General features: G+C 36.8%; 1 protein-coding gene across 2 annotated transcripts in view; it reads left to right on the top strand.

Moving 5' to 3' along the window:
• The first annotated feature begins 1,312 nt into the window (after positions 1–1,312).
• The window catches only part of Pla2g4a (phospholipase A2 group IVA), a 129,557-nt gene continuing 109,076 nt past the window's right edge, over positions 1,313–21,793 (top strand). Inside the window, exon 1 of one of the 2 annotated variants that reach the window (XM_015491688.2) lies at positions 1,313–1,448. The gene's annotated coding sequence lies outside the window, so the exon portion shown is untranslated. Of the gene's footprint in view, positions 1,449–18,156; positions 18,168–21,793 lie in introns of those variants that run through there. The other variant, XM_048809822.1, reaches the window with a different exon arrangement.

Here is a 21,793-nt window from a genome sequence, read left to right as displayed (position 1 = left end):
GTATAGTGATAAGACAGAGTACCTTGCCCATCAGAGTTCTGTATAAGGAGTAACAATCATATCATCAGTGCTTTCTCTGTTCCACTTTTTTTAAAACTTATTTTTAAAAATTGTGGAGGGAAAGAAGGCTTAATAAAATAGCAACAATCATCTAATATATCTAAAAAGAAAAATATCATTTTCAGTTCTTAGGTTAAAATGTTGGTGCAGATGTACAGGATAACTACAGGTAGATATTTCGCTCTTAGAACATAGTTCCTATTGCTCATGAACACTCTCTCAAGAGCTATGCTTTCATCATGATATCTGATTCTATTAATAGTACATGTATTTAATTAAGGTCCATTTCTTCCTTACCTCTGGTTGGTTTTTGCCTTTCCACAAATTTTACCTATGTGGAAAGGAGCATAAAAATAAAATTTTTCTCTTCAGTAATGATGCAGAAAATTGCACTAAGTGGAGTGCTCTTTGGGTGTCAGGTTCAGGATGTCCTTGACCTCACATCAGAGACAATGCTTTCAACAACCATCCATTGAGCTCATGGAGCTCCTAATGTGTTATGGACCTCAGGTAGAAAGAGGGTTTATAACATGAAAAAGACTTCACTTTCAACCTCATGGAATAACACATATTTTTTTTCTTGTATACCCAAGTATAACACAGGACCAGTGGCTATGATGAGTGTTCTTATTCAAGTGGAGTAATTAATTCTGCTAGAATGGATTTCTATGGAATTTAAGCAATGTACTTTTCTTCATATTCACGTTATCAAGTATTTTAGTTTATATTGCAAATTTGGAATTCAACCTGACTTAATTTTTCTTAACTATAAATCTCAACATTTGCATTATATTCTTTGGAATGCTTTTAACCTTAAACTTACAAAGGAATATAATTATCAACTCAGGTGTTCAGAGTTTGGGGGACGAAATATTTGAATAGATGTGATTTTTAAAGTGGTCCTACATCGTTCATTTAAAAAAATGTATCCATTTTTATGTTTAGGGTTTGTTATAAGCTTGGCCTTTTTAAAGAATGCAAATAATGTGCAAGGTTATTTACTGTGTTTTCAATTTTGTTCTTGTGTGGAAGAAAGAGAAGTAGTGTGTTCTTAAGGGCAAAAAGCAATTCTACACGCAGAGAAACGCAAAGTCTATATAATTTAGGACAAGTTAGTTTATCTATCCTTTAAGCATGCTTTCTGACTGCAAACATCTGATTCTGATGACTATTTACCTTCCAAATATCAGCCTTTATGAGCAGTGTTCTCTCCCTCTCTTGTTCTTTAATTCCACCTTAAAACATGTGCAGAACCCCAAGGAGACCAGCCCACGGTTTAGCCCCGCCTACCAGGGATAAGACTTTCCTGAAGTTCAGGCTGAACTGGGATCCTGACCGAAAATAGAGGCACAGAAAAGCCTGAAGATTCTCATGTAACTCTGGGAACTGTAAGCAATACCTTTACTCTTGCCCTGCTCCACTTCTCTCTCCCACTCTCCTTCGCTGTTAGTCTGTAGTCACTCGGAAGGAAGAAGGGGACGGAGGGGAACCTCATTGCTTTCAAAGGCTGCGAGCCTTTTGCTTTTGAAACGATGCACGGATCAGCAACTTCAGTTTCCTTCTCACCGGGGCAAGTTTGCTTTCCTGGGTGTAAATGCACTGCGGAGTCGAGCGATCAGTTGTTTCCTTCGGTTGGAGCCCGGAAATTTAGCATTTAAGGCAGCAGCGAGGTGGTGTGCGTTTATGGTACACGTGGTGCCACTCCGTGGTCCCCGCACTCTAGCCTTGCTCTTTGACAGCTCTGAGGATCCTTAGCAACCGCCTTCATGGACTCATTTAAATTTTATTTGGAAAAAAAAAAACAAAAACAGTGGTTTTGGAGCATTCCTGGGTATTTGATGTGTTTCCGTGTCACGCCAAAGACAGACAATACTGAAAAATTAAATGTAAACCCACCGGTGTTCTGATTGAATTTTCCCTTGAGTTATTTGACACAGTAGGAAAACAGCTCAAGACTAGATACTTGAAAAGATAGGATCAAGTCCCACAGTTAAATGTTGAGTGTGAAATACTGTTTTAGCAATTTTGTTTCAAGGAAGGAGGAAAAAAGACACTCTTTCTATCTCCTATAACTTCTAATAATTTTAGTCTTAAAAATAATATTTTTTTTCATCACAGACACTAGAACAGGAAGTGCTCTTGATACTGTTTGATGATCTAGGCATTTATTCAGGTAAAGCAGATGGAGAGTATTAGATTGGGCTCAGCTCAAACATAATTGGGGTATAAGAAGGATTTGTATTTTGTTTTGTTTCTGTTTATTGTATAAATTTGAAATCGTGGCCCAAGAGGTATTTTTTAGGAAATCTAGTGAAAGAAGCTCAGTATGAGTCTTAAAAATTACCTCCCAGAGGTCCTAGGCCTCATCAGTCAACTTGGATGTTGGGATGAGAAACGGCCCTTTGTTTCCCCTGAGTTCAGGAAGAGTTAAATTTTAAATTAAGCAATAGTTGTGAAATGCATAGAGAAGTGTTTAATCTGCATTTGCTCAGAGAAGTTTTACAAACTTCCTGTAGGGCAAGCATATTTGATGGGACAATACCCTGCTTCTTTTTAACACTGTAAGTGACTTTTTAAAGTATTTCACATTTAGTTAAAGAAAAAGAAAATTATTAAATAGATTTCTTAGCGCCTGATAAAGTTCATTCCATACAGGCAATTTAACCTGTACTTTTAACCCATCATTGTTTTTCCTAGTGCTGCTACTTAGAAAACAAAGTCAAAAAAATTGAATTATTTACATATTAACAAGATATGTTCCAGACATTAAAAAAAAAAAAAAAAGAGGAAGACAGAATCGTCCTAGTTCCTTTTCCTCTTGTATTTATAATCATTTTTTTCACCTTCTCTTGCTGGCATATTTTGTAGGTTTACTTGTTTTCAACCTTTTTTCTTTCTTTTTGATCACTGACCCTTTTACACATTTTGTAATAACTCTGGACTCCTCCCCAAATTAATGCATTTGTGCCTTTCCAACACACACAAATTTGGAAACGCCTTTATGAAGTTCACAAATCTCAAAAGGCAATTTATATTGCATTGAAAGGGAATATTTATTAGAACTTTGAAGTTTTCTGATGACATAAAATAATTATTTAACGAATCATTTCGCTTATAAGCAAGGAACTGTCTAAAGATGGATACCGCAGTGTTGGTATTGTTGCTTCTTCACCCGTATTATGGGATGTCAAGCATCTTGGTGCAACAGGAAGACTACTTGTCTAGAAACCATGTGACCCAGGTTCTAGATTCAACCCTGAGAATAATCAGCCATATAATATCAGACTTGTTATTTTATTGTAACATCTGTTATTTTTTATTGCTTGAATAGTAAATGGAATTAGATACATCTATATCTTCTACTTTTTCCCCAAATTCCTAATGGTATGTCCCAAAGTGATAATGCTTTTTAATATTATTGTTTATTACAAAGATAAATCATGCTTACTGTTTCCATTTTGTTAAATATAAAAAATTACATAGAAAAAAAGAAAAAGTTACCTATAATGCTCCATGAGGTCACTACTTTTAAAATGTCACTCATCCATCTATTCAGCCAATGAATATTTATTGAGTACCCAGTGTGCATCAGCATGGATACAAAGAATTCCTGTATTTACATCTATGCTTCTATACCTTTTTTTTCTCAATATATACTTATGTGTAGATTTACAAAGTTGCGATCACACTGTACATGCTATTTTCTATGATGCTTCTCCCTCATTCATATTTTCTGTTGAACATAATTTTGAATAATAGTACTTTTTTGATTCATTCATATTTTAAATATTATTGAGTTCCTAGTATGTGTCAGGCACTATGCAGTTGATGGCTGTTTATCCATATGAGCTAAAAAGGTTCTCACCATATGCAGCTTTAAGTTTGTGAATATGTTTAACTGACCAGTCATAATTTGTTGAATATTTAGGTGGTTAAAATTTTCCAGGATTAGAGATAATATTTAATCTAGAACCCTTGTATATTTTGTACACTTCTTTGTACACATTCTTAGGATAGATTCTTCAATCTATTAAATTTTCCAGCTTCTAACAAAAATCCTACTACTTACAATTGTGACAGCATGAGCCAAATTTCTTTAGCTCATTCCCATGTGGGTTTCTCAACTGTAAAATAGAAATAATAATAATTGAGTATTTTGAGGATTCTTAAAATGTTCAGCAAAATGTCAGAGAATGCTAGTTGTAATTTTTGACATTTTTCTTTGAGAAAGATTGTATCCATTTGGAAGCTGTATGAGAGAGGAGAGTTACCCTGGGTCCACGCTGGGTGTTACCACCAAATAGAGAAAACAACAAATCTAACAATTTAGATAATTCTTATGTGAAAAGAAAATTTTATTTAAATTTGTATTTTGTTTTAAATTTCTAACATAATAAATATCAACAGATATAGCTACCATAATCAAAGGCCCTTTAGGGATTCCTCAAAAATTCTGAAGAACATCAGGGGCCTTAACAATATAGGTGAAATTTTGAACTAGAGGTAGAAATTTTATGAACACTTTTTTTCCTCATTTTTTTTTTTGCGGATTGTTTTTAGTGTTTCCTGGAACACTTCCCTTAACAATGATGAGAATGTATAGAAAAATGAAAGCAAATTGCTTTTCTTTCTCATAGACTCATTTTTACAGAAATTGGGGAAATTGAAGATGGTTCAGAGAATATGGCCCAAACTAATGGTGCCGGGGACATCCAGCCTTGCTTAACGTAGAGAAGACAGAGTTAAGGCTAAGCTTTGCATCATTAATAAAAAGTTTTAGGAGAAAAATAATGTCCACGCTTGTCAAAAACCAACTTAGAATGAGCTTAAGGTCTGGCTAACTCTTCATCTTCTACCTTTTGACTATTATAAAGGTAAACAGATGGGGAAACCAAGAGTAACTGTGGAGGTTTTTTTCCCCTAGAGAAGACAGTACATAAAACAGGTATTGTTCTGGTCTTTGGACACCATTACCTGCCCAAGGTAAAAATGGAATGCACTATACTTTTTGCGGGTTTTGTTATGCAAGTCTCAGTTTTCTTATTCTCTGGGTTTTTAATCCACCCTTATAACATTTTTTGAAACTATAGTTTACCTCCCCCTTTATACCAACATAAACACAAATAATTGAATGCTCCACTATCAGCAGTTTTGTAAAGCTACACACCTACCAGTCTAATTACTCTTTTAATTAATTCAATTATCTTTAGAAAGACTCAGTGATCTATATCAGAGTTCAGCCAAAACTGGGTCAAAGATGATAGGCCAGATGGCACTCATTTTGCTTGCCATGGCCCATATAGCTGTGAATCAGTTGCTCCTTCATCCTCAGTCTTCCTTCTCATTTTCTTGACTTTTGGAGTTGGCAGGGAAATTTAGGTATTTTAGGGAACAGCATGTTTTGAGATAGAAAACAAGTGTTCATAATATGTGTAATTTTGATATTCTTTGTGTGTGTGTGTGTGTGTGTGTGTGGTGTTAGGGATTGAAACCAGAGGTAGTCTACCACTGAACTTCATCCCCATCCCTTTTTTATTTTTCATTTTGAGACAAAGTTTTGCTAAATTGCCAGCCTGGCCTCGAACTTGTGATCCTTCAGCCTCACCCTCCTGAGTAGCTGGGATTATAGGTGTGTAATATCATACCTGCCTTCAGTTTTCTTCTGTAGTATAGAAAGCTCATGTATTTGCAAGACTCATCTTATACTTGCTTAGTTTATCATTTTTGTCATTATTTATTGCCTATTTCCTGATTATCTAGTTTGAAAAAATGTATCAGAAGGCCAATAATACCTTCCATTTACATAGCACTCTATAACTGATAAAAGAACTGCTTATTCATCCCTTCCCACATTCATTCCTACAATAACTAGATGAGTTAGCAGAACATTTGTTACGATGTACATTTTATAGATGTGAAAGGAGAAATGTTAAAAAATCAAGCGCCTTTTTATTTGTCCAAGTTTTAGGATTTTTATTTTGATGTACTTTACATGTCGCAATTGATTAATTGTCTGGTTTGTATTCTGAGTTTTATAAATATTATTTGATGTTGTCAGCATCTTCCTATTATGGTTAACATCAAAAAAATTATAAGGAAGGGTGCAGAAAGTACACTGTCTGAAAGCATGTTTCCATAATAACTCCATTGTTCTGCACTTATAACTTGGTTACTGATTGACGTGATAGAGGAAGTTGCAGTACATGATTTGTAATTTTGTTTTTTGAAACTCCATAGTAGTTTTTTACAGGTCTATATTTTAAAGAAAATAAAAAATAAGACATTTTATCAAAACTACATATGTAGCTGAAGTCATAATCTTAGACCTCAAATAGAAAACACCAGGGCATTTCTGTAATTTATGGCATGGTAGTCTACTTTTAATGTAAAATCGTAAAACATGTTCAGATAATTACTTCAAAGTCCTATTATAGTGATTCTTAGAAGTTGCTACTAATGCATTTTAGGACAGTTTGGTACAGCAAAATTTCTAATTTGAAAAGTTACTTGGTTAATTAAAGATTTAATTGCAAAGCTATTATGCTTACTTGTAATCTGTTACTTTGTACTTATTCCTGAGCTGGCAACAAGCAGGAATTTTTATTTGAAATACATAAAAATTCACAATATTTACATGAAAATTTTCCCATCTTTATAATTATCTGCAATGATGCATCTGTTGTCAATGAAAAACGATGGAAGAATCAATTTTCTAAGATTTGTTGTTGTAGGAATTCTTACTATTTAAATTATCTTTCAGATTGTCAAATTATTTGGCTGATTAATACCTTATGCACTAATATGAGGTATTAACATACCTTATGATATAGCATATACTTACTAAAATAAGGCAATAATACTTATTCACATAGTGTTAATATTAATTATTAATGTTAATACCATCTGTATTTATGTATATTAATAATGAGTTAATCCATGTTAATTATGAAGGAATTACTTAACATACAGTGCTTTTTATATTATTTTTTTGGTACTGGGGATTGCATTCAGGGGTGTTCTACCACTTAGCTACATCCCCTGTCTTTATTTTTTTTTAATTTTTGGAAAGGGTCTTGCTAAGTTGCTGAGGCTGACTTTGAACTTACGATCCTCCTGTTTTAGCCTCCTGAGTAACTGGGATTATAGGTGCGTGACAATGGCCCAGTATATCTTATGTATTAATGATTAATAGTCATCATTTAATATTACACATTATATGTATTTATAAGGAGCTTAATTAGCACATTAATATTTAAGGCACTAATCAACCAATTTGTCAATCAAAACGATACTTTAAATAGATAGCAAGAATTTCTGCAGATACTTTTTATCATCACAATGAAAAGAATGTTCTTGTATAAAGTATACATTTCCGTGAGAAAAAACTTTATATCCCTCTTTATTAATGCACATGGCATGCTTAGAAAAGTAATAGGAAAAAATTTCTGTTTTTAGTTAATACTTAGGAAAAGAGCAAATGTTGTGTGAAACAATTTAAATACTTTGTTATTCTCCTTTTTCATAAAAGAATTTTGCTTTGTTAGAAATCATCGATCAACCAGCCGTTTGCAGCTTATTCCTTTGCTCATTCAGTAAGTTGTGATTAGTACTGGACCTCATAGGCACTGTGCTGTATTTTGGGTATACCTGAGTGAATAAAGCAGGTAGAGTGCATTCCGTCTTGGGAGAGACCAAAAGTAAACCTACAAATAATAAGCAAATGAGCTTTTTTTGCTGGGAGGTAATTTTAGCCCATGTATGAAGAGATGAGATGCCATGGATGGGAAATGAATGGAACGAGAACAGCGTGGCTTAAGATGGTGGCTGTAGGCAGAGAAGAGAATTTGTAAAGGAGTTTGCTAAGAAGAAACCAAGAATGATGTCATGGGAACAAAGTGGAGAAAGTGGAAACAAAGAGGCCGAGTAAGATGAGCTTAAGAAAGTGACCAGCATGTCTGAGCTGATAGAGGTCATTGGTGATCTTGATGAGAAGTGTCGGTGGAGTGATGGGAACAGAAGTGGGGGTGGGGTGGGAGTGAACGGGAACAAGAATGGCACAGCTGTGAATCCAGGGTGAGTAATGTTTCTTTAGGGAAGTTCGTCACTAAAACAGTCTAAAAATGGAGATATAGTGGGGAAAATGAATATGGATTGAATGGAGAGATTCTAACAGGTTTGCCAATCAGATAATCTGGTTGAAAAGCAAAGTTGGATGATTCAGGAAAGAAAGTCATGGTCATCAGAGTAAAGTCCTTGAGAAAGAGACGGATGGATTTTTCCATCTAGAGAGATGTGCACGGGGCCAGGTCTATACCAGGTGTAAGAATGCCACCTCTTCTGTGACCAGAGAAGAACCCAAGTGCAGAGCCAGGGGAGTTTGCAGATTTGCTGGTGGAAGATGGGAAGCTTCCCTCTGGTGCTTTCTGTTTTCTCTCAATGAAGAAAGATGAGGTCACAAACTAAGCATGGGGGTGGGGAGGTGAGAGCCTCCAGAGGAAAAAGGGAACAAAGTCATTTCCTTGGGTGGCAATGCAAATTCACTGGAGAAACTTAGAAAGATGTGTGTGGTGTGGAGAGCCTCTTCAGGTTTTGAGGATGTGGACCTAAAATAAAACCAGTCTGCCATGTTCTGTGGTTTATCTCTAGCTATGGCTTAAATGCTAGGTGCAAAGAGCTAGATGCTTGGGTTCTTTTAGAGTGGGAGGGAGGAGGCCAGCAGGAGGAGTAGGAAGAGGAAGAAGAAGAAAAGCTGAAAACCCTTAAAATGAACTAGCACACTGAGCAAAACATAAACTGAATGAAAACAAAGCCCAAAATCAAAAATAACCTCAGATCAAAATCCATAGAAATCCATGGTGTGTAGAATACAGATCCTTTTATCTAAGGTAATTAGTGACTAGGAGGGAGTAGTCACAGCTTGGCTTGACTTCCAGCTCTAGTCAGCAGGAATGGAGCCTTTGTTCTTTTCAAACTCTTGTTGGATTCTTCACCTGGCTGGTTGCTAGGCCTTTTCTACACTTCAGCAGATCTCAATGGCTTTCCTGTTCCAGGGGCCAGCATTCTGGAATCTGTTTTCTTCATGTTCTAGTCTGTAGAATGGTTGCTATTGTCCTTTGAAGTTTGAATGTTTAATCGTTGGCCTCCCTTGCCCTTAATGGATCCCTAGCCAAGTGCTTGGGTCTGGCCTATAGAACATTCCTCAGCCTTTTGTCTACTTCCCCAGGTTTCTGAGGGCACGTTAGTCCTCAAGGTAGGGCTTTATCGATTTTGTAATTCTGCAGTGTAATTCTGCAACATTGGGCTGGGGTGCCGCTCAGTGGCAGAGCACTTGCCTAGCATGTGTAAGGCCCTGGGTTCCATCCCCAGCACCACAAACAAAACAAAACAAAACAAAACAAAAAACAGCAATGAAAAATTGCAAAGTAAAGATGTCTAAAACATAAAGATGTCTAATTAGGGATAACAGTAGACCATTGAAAAGAGGATCTTCCTTACAGTCATGGTATCAGGATGTTCTTTCTTCAACCTCACATAAATCCTTCATTTTGTATTTAAAAGTCACTTCTCAAAATTAAAGATTTAGAGAACAGCTGGTTACCATAATAAAAATGGTATTTTTATAAGGGACTAAAATAGTATTATTGAAATATTGACTCTTGAATTATTTCAAAGTTCAAAACCATCCTTTTTTTCTTAAGTTCAGTAGCCATTTCTCATAAATCCTCTTAAGATGAAAGCGCTGTAGTTTTGCCATGGATTGAAAGTCATTGTGCACTTTATTGCTGGTTCAGCCCATATTGGTTAAGGGATGGTTTAGCTTTGGTTATCTAACTTCCTCCTGTCTAATTCCTCATCTGTAAAATGAAGGGGATAGTTATTGAACATTGTTTGTGTTAATTTTGAATTTTCAAAAACCCATTGAATCTCATCAGCAGAAGCTGAACTGAAACCTACTTATAGAATGTTTTTTTTGGGGGGCGGGGCAGTACCGGGGATTGAACTCAGGGGTACTCCCCCACTGAGCCACATCCTCAGCCCTATTTTGCATTTTATTTAGAGACAGGGTCTCACTGAGTTGCTTAGCACCTCACTTTGGCTGAGGCTGGCTTTGAACTCAGACGCTCCTGCCTCAGCCTCCGTAGCCACTGGGATTACAGGCTTACCGATTTTATTAATGTCCTTGGCACTCTTTCCTAGCTTGTTGATCAAAGGTGGAAGAAACGTATATTTCATATTTTGAAGCAAATGACAGTACTTCTAGTTCACTTTAATCTGTATTTGCTACATATAATACCTAAATATTCAAGGTGTGCTACATGTTCATTATGGTGAACACAGAGGTAGTTAGTACAAAAAGAAATTGTTTTCTATTATTTTAACTTTCGTGATGTTTTAACTTGCTCTGTCCTCAAAATTTTTATTTCAGACTTCAGAATTATGTTGGTTTTGTATAGTCCACAAACAGAAGAAAAATGTAGTTCAAGGCTCCAATGCATGATTAAACATCATTTAATATCTACAGACTGCATGACTCCATGTACTTCATCAAAATCGGTTTCTTTTATAATTTGATGCTTTTATTTCATGATTTTTAAAATGTTATGCTGTGTGAAGGAGTTCCTAGGCTTTACCAGACTGCCCCAAATGTCCACGACACCTAAGAAGATTAAGAACCCCTTAAAATACACCTCTCAAACACATACTTTTTATTTATAGAGTTCTTAATCCTGCAAAAGACCAGGCTTCTTCTTCATTTCTAAAGTGGATTGTCATTCACAGTATCTATAAACTCTTACAAGGTGAGACAAGAACGGTGAATCTAAATTCCTGTGTCATGTTATACCGTCCAGGACTTGGGGAGTGCTGGTCTGTGTTTTATGGTTCTACAGCCCCTCTGAGCATCCTGAACTCCTGTTGTATATTTTTGTCAATTTGTTTCACTTCTAGTCAACATCTCTATTTTGAACTACAGGACCAGCCTGAAATAGTTCCTGTGCTAGCTGAAAAGCAAAGTCAACCCAGACTGCTGATAATTTTATCCAGAAAAAAAAAAAAAGGGATCTCAGGAAATATTTCCCTAGGATGGTTTTGCTGGAGGTTTTCCTTGGACTGTTTACCTTAGAGGAAAGATAGGGCTTTCCCTGGTGTGGCAATCTTGAGGAAGTCATGAAAAAGGCAGCAATTAAAGAGGGGGGTGGAACCCTCAACAAAACACAAACACTCCCTAGGGGAGCTATTTGCAAAACTTCCAGTCTGGAGAGAGAAAGCTGTAGGAAAAAAAAAAAAAGCCCCCTTTTTTTTGTACCAGGGATTGAACCCAGTGGCACTTAATCACTGAGCCACATTTTGAGAAGGGGCCTCACTAAGTTGCTTAGGGCCTTGCTAAATTGCTGAGGCTGACTTTGAACTTGTGATCCTCCTGCCTTAGCCTCTTGAGTGGTTGGGATTACAGGTGTGTGCCACCGTGCATGTGCATGGCAGATTGCTTAGCATTTTGTGCCACATTGTTAGATACATTTAAAAAGTATTAACACAAAGTGTATACCATTATCAGTTTCTTTTAAGTAGAAGGCAAAGCATCATTAGACTACATTTCCTGTGAAGGAACATATATTTGTCATTCCATAATGTGCTGTGTGGGAGAAGGAATTAAAAAAAAAAAAACACAACAGTTTGTCTAATATTTGTAAGTAGATAACAGCTACGTTTTGAACATAGAAAAGTATAAGAGATAAAAATAACATTTTTTAAGCTTTATTTAACCAATCATATGGAGAAATTCATTATTCATTTCCCTCAAATTTATATACTGAGCCTACGCTACAGCAGCAGATAATAACATGATAACTTAAAATTTTAGCCAAACTAAAATGTATCTATGTCTTTTTTTTTTTTTCCTTTCTTTTAACTATTCCCTTTTATCTTTAGCATGTGGGATAGGATTCTAAAGAAGGAATACCTGATTGGAAGTAAAGGGGTATGGTCACCTTTTCCCTAGTGGAGGGACCTTGGATAGGTTGGTATATTCTTTAGGCCTTAGCTTTCAAATGTGCACAGTGAGGAGACTTCTAGGTGGCGATGATGAATATTTCCTCCAACTTCAGAATTTCATGCCCTTCAAATATAGCCAGAATGGCCTCTTGGTTTTGATCACCAAAATGTGAAACAATGGAAAATAACAGTAAGCCAGAATGATCAAGGGAAGACGGCTAGCTGACTGGCTTGGGACTGAGGAGACATTCCTGCTATTTGTAATGAGCCTGTGGAATGGGACTGGCCAGTTTCCTGACTCTTAAAATGACAGGTTCCCTTGAATGAGTACTTCCCAATTGTGAAGCAGTACAAGAAATTGCATTGTGTACTGGGTTTCATTTATATAGAATGTTTGGGTTGTGTGAGAGAGCTTTTAAAATAGGCAGATGAGGGAGGCTGCCCCATCTGAAAGGGGCTGAACTGTCTCTTTGATTATCCCTTCCAGAATCCTGGCTTGGATGCAGATCATATCACATGTGGACTTCTCGTATTGGTTGTGTTTAGCAAATGCCACCCCTCTCTATTAAATGTTGTATGCTTGTTGGTTTAACTGTTATGTTTATATTATTGAAATGTGTTATGGGTTGAATTGTGTGCTTTCCAAATTCATACACAGAGACTCTAACCCCCAGTACCTCAGAATGTGACTGTAACTGGACATAAGGCCTTTAAGGGGGTGATTAATTTAAAATAAGACCAGTAAAATGGGCCCTAATTCTATCACACTGGTGTCACTTATGAGAAGAGAACATTTGAATACAGACAGATGCCCAGGGCACATGTGCCCAGGGAAAAGCCTGTGAGGATTCCAGAAGGAGGCTGCCATCTGCAAGCCAAAGAGGGAGGACTCAGAAAAATCCAGACCTGAGTATTTTGATTTAGGCCTTCTTTCCTCTAGAACAATAAGAAAATAAATTTCTGTTGCATAAGCCATCAGTCTGGGCTACTTTGTTATAGTAAAAGTGCTTTCTCCATCATGTCACCTCCTTGCTAAGGCTTTCTAATAATTCTTGTTATTGTATAATATCTCAGAATCTCTGCCTGTCCTTTAGGGTCTTTTGTAGAGTGGAAGAATGAGGTAGAAAGAAAGACCTGGTATGAGACACAAGGTCAGGGCTCTAGGGCATTCTAACCCAGGTGACGTGGAAAAAGTTTCTCACTCTTTCGGAGGAATGGTTGTTCTTTTGTAGAGCACAGGTGGGGAGTCTGCCTTAGTTTATCATTTTCAGTTAAAGTAATCACTTAACCTTTCTCAACCTGATTATTTTTGTTTTCATCTCAAAAATAACAATAAAAATTGCTATCTTGTTATGAAAAAGAAATGAGGTGGTATATATAAATCACTGAAGTATTCAGTACCTGGGAGATGTAGAACAAGTGAATTTAAAAACATCAGTGTTCAAATAAATAATTGCTAAGATATCCAGTTTATCATTCTAGAGTCTATGAATGGACTCTTCTGTGGTCTGGCTGGTTGTCCCCAGCACACCTGCATGTGCCCAAGTTATTTATTCATCTTTCTATCAGTAGCAATGGGGTGATTCCCTGGGTCCAACAGGAGAGCAGGGAGAGGGGAGCAGAACTTCTCTCATGCTGTTCACAGTTGGGGGAGACATGCACTCTGTATAATGGGGATATAGAAAATGACATTGTGCTACAGGATATCATGGAGAAGCACAAGGGTCCTGGCCTAGTAGACAGGTAAGAGATGGCTCATCTCAGAGAATGAATTCATGCAGAATCTGAATGCCAGGCAGACATTGTCTGCTAAAGGTGAGGGGGTGGAGGACAGCACCAGCCAGAGCCTGAGGTGGGACAGAGAATCTCCAAGGTCCTATTGGCCTTTTCCTAGAGGAAGCATTTCCTTTTCCTTTTTTTTTTTTTTTTTTAGTTCTTTCCATTTCTTTCTTTCTTTTTGAACTAGGAATTGAACCCAGGGTGGTCTACCTCTGAACTACATTCCTAGCTTTTTTCATATTTTACTGTGAAACAGGATCTTGCTAAGTTGCCCAGGCTGGCCTTGAACATGCGATCCTCCTGCCTCAGCCCCCCAAGTAGCTGAGATTGCAGGCGTGTGCTAGCCCACTGATCATTTTCCCTTTCTCTACATCTGTGCCCTTTTAGCACAGTTATTGACTGATTCTAGGATGTCTTTTTTTTTATTTGTTATTTTTATATACTTATGACAGTAGAAGGTATTTTGACATATTAAACATACATGGGTATAACTTATCTAATTAGGATCTATGATGTCTTTTTCTATTTTAAACCACTGGAATCCATCCCTTTTCTGAAAAACACTAGTAGGAATTCCATATGCATTTGTTTAAATAACGAACTTTCAATAATACAAATTTGAGAGATGAAGAAGCTGTATAAGATACCTTAAGAATGAAACTGGAGAGGCAAAAATCAGTTCAAATGGAGTTGCATGCTCTTTGGCTGGAGAGCAGCAGGTGTCCTGTTAGGGATGTGGGGTCAGGATCCCTAGGGATGCGTTCCTGGCTTGAGAAGCCTCTGTGTCTGAAAGCATGCTTTTACTATATTTCCTCAGAAGCAAGGAAGTTCTCATTACTGGTTTTCTGTACTAAATTGACTATGGTTTGAGAAACATTTCTAACAGCAATCGCTCATTTACTTATCTTAATTTCTACTATTTCTTCATTTCTCTTTGCCTATGGGTGGTATCAAACTCTTTGCTTAGCCTAGGTTAATTTAAAAAAAAGCAAAGAAAAAGAAACATTAGCAAATTCACTTAAGAATTTAACACTTTGGCAATGCCTTAGTGTATGTATGATGGTGGAAATATAATTCCCTGCCCTTTATCCTTTTAGAATACTTTCTACATCCTGCATGTGGAGAAGGCTTTGAACTTGGCAGTGGATAAGTCAGTGTCCCAATGTTTTAATTCTTTTGGATTTTAATAGATTAGAAATAATAGTATTTTAAAAGTTTTGTCAAAAACTCCTTGTCAAGTGTGAAAGTACAAAAAGTACATAGTCTTTATAAAAAGTGCTCAAAAAATTTGCCTTTTTGAAACTTCTTAGAAATCTCCATAGAGCCAAATAATTCTCACAAAGGTCATGCAGTTTGGGGAAAGCATCAGTGTTATAAAAAATGACAAGTATAACAGATTGTTATTGTGTTTATTTATGGTTCCTGAGGTACTGTGGTTGGAATTTGCATACAGTTTCTCATTTCATTCTCTCATTGCCTATGTGAGGTGTAGGGACCGTTTCCCCATTCTACAGATGAGGAAACGGAAGATCAGGAGCCCAGAGGTAGAGAAGGGAGGAGAGGGACTTGAACTCAGCCTGGCTCCAGTGGAGAAGCTTCCATGGCTTCAGAGAAGAGCTGCCTGGGGCCTTCTCTGCTCTACAGGTGGAGTGGAAGGAAGAGAAAAGGATCCTTTGGATTCTTTTCCTTCTTCCCTCTAAATGTGACAACCCTCATAAGAGCCCCTCCCTTTTCCTCTCGTCTTTATCACTGTACGCAGAGCAGTGACTGTACACTCCAGGCTGGGGTTTTGCTTCTTATTCACTTTTTCTGAGAAGCCCATCTTGCTCTAGCAGCATGACTTAGAGGTTTTGGTCAGACCACACACCCTCCAGCATTCACTGAAAACCAGCGTTGCGTTACACAGGCTAGTGTGTTGGAAAGCGAGCCCGATTCCCCTCTCATTGGTGTTCAGGAAGTTTCTAATTACAGGGTGGGGGGCGGGTAAGACAGAACAAAAATTTAAAAAACAAACAAGGCATGAGCTTCATATCTCTTTCTTCAGACTTGAAAGACAGTGGACACACACCAAGACTGGTTATTTAGCTTAGTTATAAGAAACCAAAAACAAAAAGCCTGCTGTCTTAGGACCATTCATTATAACGGTTGTGCAACCTGGTGGCCATAAGTTTTCCAGGACTGAGCTCATTGTGGGGATAAAACATTTTCCTAGTGTTTAATGTGGATAGTTGGATAGAGATGCCTTAATTCCACAGAAACCTAAAATATCTGCTGCTACTATTAACAGTTATGGTGGGGGGAGGGAGGGGAGTGGATGCCTGTTCCTAACTGGAACTGAAAATGTAGTCACTGTCTGACTATAATAAGTGTTGATTTTGTCCCTAGGAAAGTGAACTGGGTACCAATAACTATTCCTCATAGAATTGCTTTGTTATTTCCTTGGAGCATAGCTTTGGCATGAATATTGTGCATCTAAATTAGATCTGTCTACATGAACTAGATTTTCTTAAAATTGACTTAAAATTTTGAAATAGTTTTAAGAACAGGCAAAAATGCGATAGGGAGTTCCCATACACTCTTTACTTAGTTCTCCCCATTGTAACACCTTACATAACCACATTTCATGATCAGAAGCAGGAAACTGACATTGGCACAATGATATTAATCAAATTGCAGAGCTTATTTGGATTTTATCAGTCCTTTCTATGTATCAGGTTTTATCCAGCCTGACAACTGCTGGCTTTTGGCTAGAGGGTTCAATCCATTCCCATTTAATGTTGTTAGAGAAATGGTTAGATTTCTGTTTGCCATTGTGTTTTTCTGTTTTCTATACGTCTCATTTCTTCTTCTTATTTATTTATTATTCTGCTCCTTATATCAAGCAAATATTTTCTGGTGGTTCATCTTAATTCCTTTGTTGGTATTTTAATACATTTTTTGAATGATTTTCTTAGTGGCAGTTCTAAGAATTAACCTATGTACCTTAATGCATTGCAGTGTGCCTCATATAAATAGTAGCTTAATTCCTATAAAATATAGAAACTTTGCATAGAAGTACAATCCTTCCCCACTCCTGTGGTACTCTTCTCCTAATATTCATTATGTGTATATGTATTATAAATCTGATAATAAAGTATCATAATCTATTCCTTTGTAAATTCTATGTATTTTAAAGAAGTTTAGAGACTAAAAGGAAAAAAAATCACATTTATAGAATATTTTATATTAAGCTACATATTTACTGCTTCTGGTACTTTTAATTTCTTCCTGTGGTTCAGTTACCACCTGGTATTATTTTCTTGTCCCCAAATGGTTCCATTCCTTCTTTTTTTGTGCTATATATGTTACATGTTTAAATAAGCCCAACAATACAGTTTTATAATTATTATTTTATAAAATTGACTTATGTATCAGTTTAAAAAACAGAAAAAATATGTGTCAGTTTAAAAAATTGAAATAATTAACTTTATTGGTCTTTATTGGTGCTCTCTCTCTTGCTTTGGGCGCACTTCAGTTACTGGTTTGCTATCGCTTTTTTTTCAGCCTGAAGAACTTTCTTTACTATTTCTTTTCTTTCTTTTTCTTTTTCTTCTTCTCCTTTTTTCTTTTTTTGTGGTGCTGGGGATTTATCCCAGGTCCTCATGGAAGGTAGGCTAGTATTCTACCACTGAGCTACATCCCTCTTCCTTTACTATTTTTAATAATGCTTGTCTTCTAGCAACGAATTCTCTCTATTTTTATTGACGTGGCAATAGCTAAATTTCTCTTCTTTAAAAGATAGTTTTGGTGGATAATCTATTCTTGGTTTACAGCTTTATTTTTTTTTTTCAAAAATTTTCATTTGTTCTTTTTAGATATGCATGACAGTAGAGTATATTTTGACGTGTTATATATATGTGGAGTATACCTTATTCTAATTAGGATCCCATTCTTGTGGTTTAACATGGTGGGGAGTTTCACTGGTCATGTATTCATATATTAACATAGGAAAGTTATGTCTGATTCATTCTACTCTAGCTTTCTTCTTTAAGCAGCTTGAATATGTCTTCCTATTGCCTTCTGGCCTCTTTTGGTTCTGTTGAAAAGTCATCTGTTAATCTGATTTTGGTTTCCATGTCTGTTAGGAGTGATTTTTTTCTCTTTTTTTTTCTCAAGATTTTCCTTTTTGTCTTTGACTTAACACATTGACTGTGATGTGTCTTGATGAGATCTCTTTTTGTATTTATCCCGGTTAGAACAATTGGAGCTTTTTGATGTGTTTTAAATCAGTTTTGAGACATTTCATCCATTATTTGTTGTCTTATTTTTTTTCTCCTCTCTTCTCTTGCTCTGGGACTGTCCTATGTAGAGTGCACACTGTTTTTGTTGTTTATATTCATTATTATTTTTGAAAACTGGAAATTTTAGATTACATATTAGGTCTAGAATATATATCGTGGCATCTTTGGAAGCTATTTGGATCTCTCCTCTGGGGGGAATTATGGTTGCTCTTGGTTTGTTTCAGTGACTTTCCTTAACTTGCTCTCAGGAGTCTTGTGCAGTGTTCATTCTCTGTGGTGCCCATTCAGATGTTTTGTTTGTTTGTAATTCTTATTTTTACTCTTAGGCTTGTTTTCCTAAGGGTTACTCCTAGGTAAGCATAGTGAAGCTGTTATTCAGTGAGCCACCAGAGACTTGCTTACACATCTTGAGTATGTCTTCCACTCTGCCATTTGGGCTTCATGTGGCTTTGGAAATGCTTTTGAAGTTCAGGGAGTTTATAAGTGCTCCCTGACAGTTGCTTTCTGCTTTCATGAGGCCTCACACTTAGTAACATTTTGTGTACCCACTGCTTTTCAGACCCCCAGGAATCAGTTGGGCCTTGGCCAAGCTTTCTTTAATTGTCACTTTCTTTAGATCTGCCTTTGAACTTCCTGGCTGATCTGTTATTTTGTTGTGTGGCTCAACCATTATGGATCCCATGCTAGCACTGTACTTCCATGGTTATTGGCGACTGTGATCTCTTTGTCTTTTTCTCTTTGTCTTCCAGGATGTGGAATTTTCCTGCTCCAAACACAGTTATACCCAACGCTGGTCAGCAAGTCAGCAGACCTATAGATTCTCAGGGCTTCCCTGCCTTCTCAGTTAGAACTTCATGCTGAGGAACTGGGGGAGAGTAGGAGGAACCCATTCCTATAATGCCAGACTTTTATTGTTCTTGAGGTTTAGCATACTTAAAAAGAATAATAAATACTTTCATTTTGTTGTATACCTTTTGGTCAGCTTCCAGTTCCTAAGTGGTTGCTTATAATAATTCTGCATGATTTTTGTCAATGCCTTCTGGGGAGAGGGTTTCCTAAGTTTCTCATTCCGCCATTTTGGAAGTTGGTCCACCTATGTTTTCAACTTTGAACTGGAAACTTTGACTAATTCTCTAAGACATAAAACTTAAGATGCAAAATAATACACTGGATTGTGAAACAACCTACTCTTTACATTTTAGAAAAAAAAAAAGCCAGACCAATGAGTATTATATAAATGAAAAACTTTCCTACTTCATGTATGTTGGAGGAATAAAGTAGAGATGTGGGAAAAATTTTGGAAGGCTTTTGGTGTTGTCATTTATTTATTTATTTGTTTATTTTTGGAGGGCACTGCTATAAGTACAATCCTCTTTGTCTTGGGGAGATAAATAGGAAGGAAAATACTTCCTAACTTCCAATCTAGAGAGGGTCTTTAAAAGGAGACTTCTTAGAAAGCTCATGAGAAGATTTAATATGTGCATCCTTTAGTAAGCTAGCAGGTAGCCCAGCTTGAAATATACAAAGGTACACAGATAGTACTAGAGAGTTTCATTATTGAAATAATTGTATTCTCAGGTATATGGGAAGAAAGGAAGCACTTATGAGTGTTCCCATGGACTAAAAGGTCTTCAAGTGGTTTATCTAGTGGCATGAAAGAACCTCTGGAAAAGAAAACTGTATGTGAACCACAGGATGCACTGGGTTGTTGAAGGGCACACAAGTTCCCAACTAGAGCAGAGATGCATTTGGATAGGTCAAGGAACATAGAGAGGAGACCTTAAAACTAGACTACTCAAAAGAGGCAGCAGGAAGCATCCATAAGGGAAAGAAATAGCTGTAACTCATACAAGGCCCAAAACCATGAAATAATTACTTTCTTGTTCCTATTTTTCTCTTCTACTTCATCATTCTCTAACCGTGAGGGATAAAACCAGATTATCAAGCTCAGAAGAGTTAGACCCAGGGCAGGGGAGGAGAAAAATGTCAATGACCTTGCTTCTCCTTTCCTGTAATAGGTTCTGGCTTCAACTCTAAATGAACCTGGTATTTCAATTTATAAATTCATTTTTTTAACATCTAAGAGTTAACAAAAGTTATGGGTCTGAATGAGGTTTCATTAAAACAGGAGAAGGGTTAAATCGAGATAGAATAAAAATAAAGTTACTCTAGAACTAAAATATTAAATGTCATGAGTAATGTTTATTTAATATCTAATATTCCTTATTCCTTACTTTTTTTTTTTTGTACTGGGAATTGAGGCACTTAACAATGGAGCCACATCCCCAGTCTTTTTTTTATATATATATATTATTTTAGAGACAGGGTCTTGCTAAATTGCTTAGGGCCTCACTAAGTTGCTGAGGCTGGCTTTGAACTTGAGATTCTCCTGCCTCAGCCTCCCTAGCTGCTGGGATTACAGGTGTGTGCCACTGTTCCTGGCTAATATTTAATGTTTCTAACCTAGTCGTCTAATGCACATGTAGAGAGGTGGGAGGGAGAGAGAATATTACAATATTACAAGAATTTTTAAGTTAGCTATCTTTAGCCTATTTCTAGCTATTGGCTTTAGTGTGGGGATGTCTCCATTCTCTGCCCAAGACTGGCCTCATGATATAGTTGTGGTTAATAGGTAGTGAACAGAGTAGTTATGAATTGAGTTGTTGAAAATGAAAAGAGGAAATAAAGTTGCTGACAGTAAACTGTGGGTCCCAGCAACAGATTTCCTCTAAACATTTTTAGTGCTAATCTCACCCCTTCTGGAATAGCACTTGTTCTACTTTTTATTTTTTCAAGTGGAGATTGATAGTTAGCATCCTTTGATATTAAGAATAGTTAGAATGATCAAGTAGAACATCAGTAGAGACTGCTTGCTCTATTCTGTGAATCCCCTTCATGCATAAACATGCACTACTTTGAATAATATCTATCATACTTCTACCCATCAAATCTTTACATCGAACCTACTATATTTCAGGCACTGTGATAAGGACTAAGATTAATACTAGGGAAAAAATATGGTTACTGACTATAAATTTTTTAGTTCTTTCAGGAAAAGCAGATATTGTGTAATATCTCTGTGTTACAGTATCTGTGTAAGTGGAATGAAAGACTTAAAGAAGTCCAGAGTACAAATGGAACTGATAGGAGATAGACCAAATATACTTTGAAGGTCACAGAAAGCCACTCTGTGGAAGTGACATTTAAACTGAGTCCTAATGAATGCATCAGAGTTAGCCATGTGCACAGGAGTTGTCTACCAGGCCCTACGTGATCTGCCCTGGCCTCTACTTCCAACCTCATCATAAGCTACTTTTGCTTTTGGTCACTATTCACCGACCTCCTGTCTTCTCTCACTTCCTCCACTCCTGCCTGCTGGGAACATTGCATTCTAAACCCACTCCCCCTCTACCCACTATGGCCGGTGCCTTTCCAGAGCCTGGTGTCTGTATTTATTCCGTGTTTCAGCCTTTGGCTTGTTTCCATCATGTCATAAATAACTATTTCGAATTGTTGCATTTATTTCTTGGATTGCTTGTTTTCTGATTGCCCTCTAGAAATGTAAGCTCCAAGAGGTGAGAAAATGTATCCAACCCTCACTTCTGCCTCTGTAGCCCCTGGAACAATACTTGACATAATTAATTGTGGTCTGAACATTGGTTAAATAAATGGATGAATAGAAG

The sequence above is a fragment of the Marmota marmota genome, unplaced genomic scaffold (assembly GCF_001458135.2).
Source record: "Marmota marmota marmota unplaced genomic scaffold, marMar, whole genome shotgun sequence".
Taxonomy (NCBI): domain Eukaryota; kingdom Metazoa; phylum Chordata; class Mammalia; order Rodentia; family Sciuridae; genus Marmota; species Marmota marmota.
This window is presented reverse-complemented; position numbering and strand designations above follow the sequence as displayed.